This window comes from Montipora capricornis, chromosome 1, assembly GCF_036669925.1.
Source record: "Montipora capricornis isolate CH-2021 chromosome 1, ASM3666992v2, whole genome shotgun sequence".
Lineage (NCBI taxonomy): Eukaryota > Metazoa > Cnidaria > Anthozoa > Scleractinia > Acroporidae > Montipora > Montipora capricornis.
Genome location: NC_090883.1, coordinates 4385958 through 4393000, shown reverse-complemented (window position 1 = coordinate 4393000; position 7043 = coordinate 4385958).

The following is a 7043-nucleotide window of genomic DNA, read 5'->3' as shown; positions in this document are numbered from 1 at the left end:
TCCTCTTTGTTTTTATGAAGCCATATTCCTATCCAGTGTGTTGTTTATTGTTTTTGTTTTTCGTGGTTGCTGAAATAACCAAGGAGTTAGGCCGACAGCCAGAAATTAGAAAAAAATTGCATTCTTGCTGTACTCTACACGTAGATTAGATATCAGTCACCATCCCTCTCTCTAGGTTTCTAAATGGCTTGTAGTGAAATAACAACTGCATACCATAGTTAGTCACTGAGCAAGATCGAAGGAACAGAAACAGCAGAAAAACTGGAGTCAATAACTTTCGTTGGTAAAAAATGAGTTCTTAAGGCTTCATTGTTTCTTCGTTTGACAGTAACGGTTAGTTTAAAAAAACAAGGATTTACATGTAAAATAAATCGGTTCCAAGTGGGTTGCGAATCTACGTATACATGATAACGAGGTTTAGCAAACAAAGATGGCGCAATGCCCTGGTGCGTGAGGCATGGCAGGTATACGGTTGTATTGAATGATTCAGTCCTTCAGGGTTCTTTAAATAACCACTGTAGTAACACCCCTGATACTTTAAGTGTAAAGCTTAATGTATAAAAGAATTCGTTACTTGTTTTGTCATCGGTGGAAAACCTGCAAAAGGTAAAACTAAAGGAATTTAGTTACGTAACGTCACCTATAAACATGTCCGCCCAGTACAAATGTTATTGGTATTTTGCAGAGATTGGAGGCATTAAAGAACTGCAGTTTCCTGCTGTAATGTCTGTTCACTTTGACTAAAATAACAGACACTAATTTATGTGCCTTAACGCAGGTTCAACTTGATCGTTTAGATGAAGTGGTGTTGTCCGAGACGCTAAACGTTCTGTACTATTAAGTCTCGAAATGACATGAAAGCTGTTGAAAGAATGAAAATTAAAGCGTTAATCATTTAAAAGCCTACTTATTTCGTGATTAAATGGCCTCAATGAATTTCACGACTAACATTTTCAAAGTTGCAACCAAGTCTTCGTAACTAGTTGCAAATTTGTGACCAGACATTTTTTTAATTTCAAGCCCTGCGGTAAAAAAATAATTTAAGTTACATGGTGTCATTCGCATCTTTATCACTACGTCAAGCAATCAGAAACAATACAGCAGACATGCAAGAAAACTATTATGAAAACCTACACAACCTCATCATCATGTTAGCCAGTATTTTATGAACCTACTTAATTTTACCCTCGATTTTTAGGCTAATGGTATTCATTCACATGCATTGCGGCCAAAACAGAATAATACAGTGTATCATATACCTGCAGAACATGCATTGTGCCACTTGTAGTGTCGATACAAACAAAATCCCACTGAATATACAATGTATCCACGAAGAACTACCTCATGGAAATAATTTGCATTGAAGCAGCCATAAACAGAATTCCAAGATCTTTTTTCTGAGTATGCCTCCTTAACAGTGGCCTCAAAATTAGCCCCTTGCTTGGACTCACAGCGAAATGAATCTTTGGATGGCAACATTGGCTCCAAGAATCTGAAAGTCAGGCATTATGGAGGAAGTGAGAGTAGTGATTTCAGAATTGCCTGTGGAGTTGCTCAGCACAATGTAGGCCACAATTTGTGTGCAAAACATTAATTGAGACTGGAATAACACCTGTGCCCCACTGCACAAGCTACCAAGAAAACCAAGATCACAAGGCTACAACTGATAATGACAGCTTCGCTTAAATGGGTTTCAATCGCCTGTGAGAAACGAAAACTGAGAGGGACTTAGCTACGAACACAACATTGGACTTAATGTTTTCCTGGAGGTTTGTGCACAAAACAACTACAAAATCATACAGAAAGTAAACAAAAATCACTCTTTTCTGCAAACTTTGACTCTCACGTTGTTCTGGAAGACGTCTAAGCTCTGAGAAAAATGCTTTTTACCCCTCCGTTCCAAGTTCCAAGTGACAAATTGATCAATCAGAGCAAACAGACATCACCGAATGACACCCTCAAGCAAGCTACCTTCTTGGAACAGCGACAAGATACCACCCAGTCGTTAGGTGGAAACCTGTACTCGGCCGACCAGGGCAGAAAAGAGTCTCGTTCCGCAAGTATGATCCACAAGCTGGCAGATTCTGGTATGCTGGTTTGTCCTTCAGCATATTACAAGATCTGTACGAGAAATTGGGCTTCAACGGCATGTATGGAATCTTCGCATTGGCGCCAACAACGAAAACGATGTGTCGCCAATTGCCACGAGTAACATCGAACAAGAGAGTTATCTCCACAATATTTTGATATTTCCATCAGTCGTAACCATAAGCAGGCTCAGTTTTAAAGTACCCATAACCCCAAAATATTTTTTTCGCTAAAATGAATCTTTGCACCTGTTTGAGACGCATTGCGGCCATTTTTTCCTATTCTCAGCGGTCCTACTTCGCGCGTATAAAAGGCAGAGTAGACAAAGGAGTTATGCCATTCTCTCGAAGCTGCTCAGCTGTTCAGATTACCATGGCTGACCCGCAGGTCCCTGCAGATGCAGTCCAACAAGCTCAAGTTGTCTTACAAAACCAAGCACAAGAAGGTCAAGCACCGGTGGCGTTAGCAGAACAAGCTCAAGCACCAGTAGTGCCAGAGGAACAAGCTCAACCGCCTGTACAAGCGCCAGTGCAAGCAAACGAAGTTTCATTGGAGGTTTGTGAAACTTTACTTTATCCGTTCGTTGCCACGTGTTTCGTTCTGGTTCTCTAGTATTTCACTTCCAAACCTTGTAGGTTGTTTGCCCTACACGAGCTGTTTTTCATTTCCAGTTAGTATATTATTTGCTCTGCTTCTTAACATTTGCCCGCTTTTCTACGGGCTGTGCGGGCTAAATTTTGTTGGATATATTATTCGCCCTGCTTCTTAACGTTTGCCCTCGTTTTGTATGGGCTGTGCGAGCCAAATTTTGTCTGATCTATTATATTCCCGGCTTTTAACGTTTGCCCTCGTTTCATGTGGGCTGTGCGGGCTAAATTTTGTCTGATATATCATTTGCCCTGCTCTTAACTTTTGCCCTCGTTTCCTGTGGGCTGTGCGGGCTACATTTTGTTTGATAAATTATTCGCCCTGCTTTTAATGTTTGCCCTCGTTTTATGTGGGCTGTGCGAGCTAAATTTTTATTTGTATATTCGTTCTGCTTCTAAAAGTTTACCTTCGTTTTGTGTGGGCTAGTGCGGCATATAATTTTGTTTTGTTTACCGTATTACACTGTATTTAAATTGCTTTTAAAGTTTACCCTCGTTTTGTGTGAGCTCAGTGGGCTACATCTTGTTTTGCATATTATTTGCCCTCCTTTTCACGTTTGCCCTCTTTACGAGTGGGCTGTGCGGGCTAAAACTTTGTTTTGTAAAATATTCGCCCTGCTTTTAATGTTTGCCCTCGTTTCGTGTCAGCTGTGCGGGCCGTATTTTGTTTTGTATATTATTCGCTGTTCTAAACTATTTGCCCCTTTATGTGGACCTCGCGGGCTTTTAATTTTGTTTGGTTTGTTTTCGCCCTGATTCTCAACCTTTGCCTTTTTTTCACATGGGCTTCGTGGGCAATTCTGAATTCGTATGCTTGTTTATTTTCATCTTTAAAACCCCCTTTTACTTTTACTAGTTCGTTTAGTTGTTGCGCCTCCTTGTTTGCCCTTTTGTGTTATTCATTTGCGTATTTACCGCTCGACTACACCAGCAGTCCCGCTGGGGCTAGTTTATTTTGCCTGATGTATTTAATTCTGTTTGCCTTTTCTCTCCCGATCTGTTATTATAAAAGCTGTTTATTTATTATTGCTTTGAATTTATTCTTGGATTTTATTATCAATGTTTTGTCGCTTTTAGTGCTTAGTTTTGACTGCCCATTTTTCTTTTTTAGGCCTTACAACAGCGTATTAAAGCTCTCGAAAGTGCCCAAGGCACCTCAGTCGAGTCATTTATACAGAGAATTTCATACTATGGTGGCAGAAGAATTGAGGACTTCGACAAGTACGAAGCGCTTCGTTACGCCGAAGAATTAGCTTCTGTTGCAAAGTCCTCCAGTCACCCCAAGGCCGCCAGCTATGATGTTATCGCTTCGACTTTGAGAAAGAAGCTCCACGTCCCAGCTGAGCAGTTCAAGGCGTATTTCCTTGCTTTGTTAGCTGACAAGGATTTTTCCCGTGTTATGGAAACCATCTCGAAGGTTGACAAGTCTTTCCAGTGGTCCACGCCATTTCGCACACAGACGCGTAGAGGAAGTTTGCCATATTGGCAACCGTATTTTCAAGCCTATCAGCGGTCACCCTCTCGCGTTATTTATTACAAATGTGGTGAACCAGGGCATAAGTCACCCCAATGTTGGAAGCGCACTGCTTCTCGTCAGCCTTCTTCTGCTGCTCAGCCTCGACATAATTTTGTTGTATCATCTTATGCAATAAAGATTTTCCTTTAGGCGAATAGTGCATTGTTTTTACTTGCCTTTTGTTTCCTTTATTTTTTGTTATTTCGGGGTTACCGTCTTTAATCCTTCACCCTTTTATCCCTTAATACCGACTTATATTTTTATATACTTTATTTTGCCCACTCGCTATAGTGTTCTCCACTTGCTGTATTGTTGTCCACTCACTATATTGTTCCCGCTCCTCTTTCTTCTTCCCTCGGGTGGCATTCTCAAGGGGAACGAATGTTCCCTCTCGGATTACCGGGGCTGAGCTTGCCATTCCCTGGGCCTTACCTATTCTTTCTTCTGTTCTAGTTTTTCAAGATGCCTTTTCATGACTGAGAAAAGACTCCCAACTTTGATCCTGCCAAGATTTCTGTTAACTCGCCACGTTGGGTCAATTATAAGGGATCTCTTCTTACTGAGGCCCAGGAAATGGCAGACAACGCCCATATTAGTCAAGATTTCATCTCCTCGGTTATCGCGGGAGAAGCGTTTGCCGACGCCTCCCTTTTGGCCTTCTATGCCTCAAGTTCCTTTAGAGCGGGTGAACTCCATCGCCATATAGATCAATGGGACAAGTTATTTCAATCATCTGATAACAATTTCTCTGAAGTACTGGACTGGATTCATAACTTTATCCACGTTGACAAGTTTTTTACCCATTATAAAGGAAGCTATAAGGGAGTCAATTATAACTGCGAAAGACCGCCTGCTCGCATTTTTGCTAATCATCCTTCTTGTAAGGCGTTTGCCCAGTTTATTTCTGATACTCTTATCGGGAGATTAGCTTCAGGCGCCATCTCCCTCTGGGGCAAGGTAGGGGAATGTCCACCTCCACACCTGGTCATGCCGCTTACAGTAGAACCTACCAAACCACGCCTTTGTAATGACGACAATTTCTCAACCTTTGGACTCAAGACCGCCCTTTTAAATTGGACAGTGTTCAGCACTTACCCAAGTATGTTCTCCCTGGCTTCTTTCAAACTGTCTGCGATGACAAATCCGGTTACGACCACATCCAACTCTCAGTGGACAGCCAGACATTTTTTGGATTCTAATGGGGCAGATGGTTTTTTGTCAGTTGTTGTATTCCATTTGGTTGGAAATCATCCGCCTACATTTATCACTCCACTGGCCTCCTTGCCTCTCATTATCTACGGTCGCTTGGCATTCCATCTTTGCTGTACATCAACGACCGTCACAATAGTCAGCTTTCTTTCCCTAATGGTTGTCTTCCGGTTGCTTATCAAAATTTGCCCTCCGAGGATAGCATTAATTTGGCTTTAGCCAACGCTGCTATCTTTCTTACGTGTTTTATCCTTTCCTCCCTCGGTTATTTTATTGGTTTGGATAAATCGACTTTGGTACCTTGCAAGCAAGTCCCTTACTTGGGTTTTATTTCCGATTGTGAGAAACAGGCCTTCATTTTATTGCCTCACAAGAAAAAAAAGTTACTTACTCTTCTCAAGCAGGCTCTCAGTTCAGAATCCATCGACCTGGTTACTCTCCAAAGGTTAGGAGGGAAGTGCATTTCAATGGTTCTGGCCGTGCCAGGTGCAAGGTTTTATACAAACGAAATTAACTTGGCCCTTTCTCGTGCTGTGCGCTCATCTCGACCGGTCAAACTATCCGGGCCCTTGAGACAGGAGTTGGAGCAATGGCTCTTTTTGGAAACCTGGAACAGCTTCCTTCCTTGGCGTTGCGAGAAACACTGCCATTTTCGTTTCTTCTCGGATTCTTCCTCTTTTGCTTGGGGAGGTGTATTGAGTCCGGGTGCCATTACTGTTAGCACTTCCGACTACTGGGATTCTTCTGTTATTGGGGCCGACATTGCTACCAAGGAAACTCTTGCCCTCAACAATGCCTTACAATCCTTTGGAAATACGGTAAAAAACTTATGGGTGGATGCATTTGTTGACAGTCAGGTTTTGCTCCACTCTTGGAACAGGCGTGGTTCCCGTTCCCACTCTTTGGTGACCGCTCTTAATTGCTTGTTTCAAACTACCATGCATCTTAACATTGATCTGCATGTCTACTATGTTCCTGGCCCTGAGAACCCTGCAGATTCTCCCTCCCATCGGCTAAGCTTTCAGGACTCTAGACTTAGTCCAAAAACGTGGGATTTGTTCCAAAGTCTGTATGGCGGTCCTAAAGGTCACTCCGTTGATCTTATGGCACGAGCTTCAAATGTCCAAACTGACCTATCTGACAAACCTCTACCATTTTTTTCTGAAAGTCCCTTAGTTAGTGCTTTGGGGTTAATGTGTTTGCACAATCCCCTAACTTGTATCGACCTGAGATTTTTTCGAATCCTTACGTTTTCCCGCCCATTTGCCTTATTCCCAAGGTCTTTAAGTATCTTAATAGCCTTAAGTTGCCATACACCCTTGTTGTCCCAGACGTGATCCCACATCGTTTTTGGTGGCCTTTGCTTCTGTCTGCATGCTCTTCCAGCTCCTTGCTAGCCTCTAAAGGGGCTAGTGGCGTTCTTCTCACCTCTTCCAGGGATGGTATCTTGGGTGACAGGCCGATCCCCTGGGACCTTTGGGTTTTCCGGATTTCAAATAATTAGACTCGCAGTATTTCATACTGTTTAAGGATTATCAAGCAAGCAAATCCATTTTGCTGTTGCATTTGATGTGTTTCTGTCA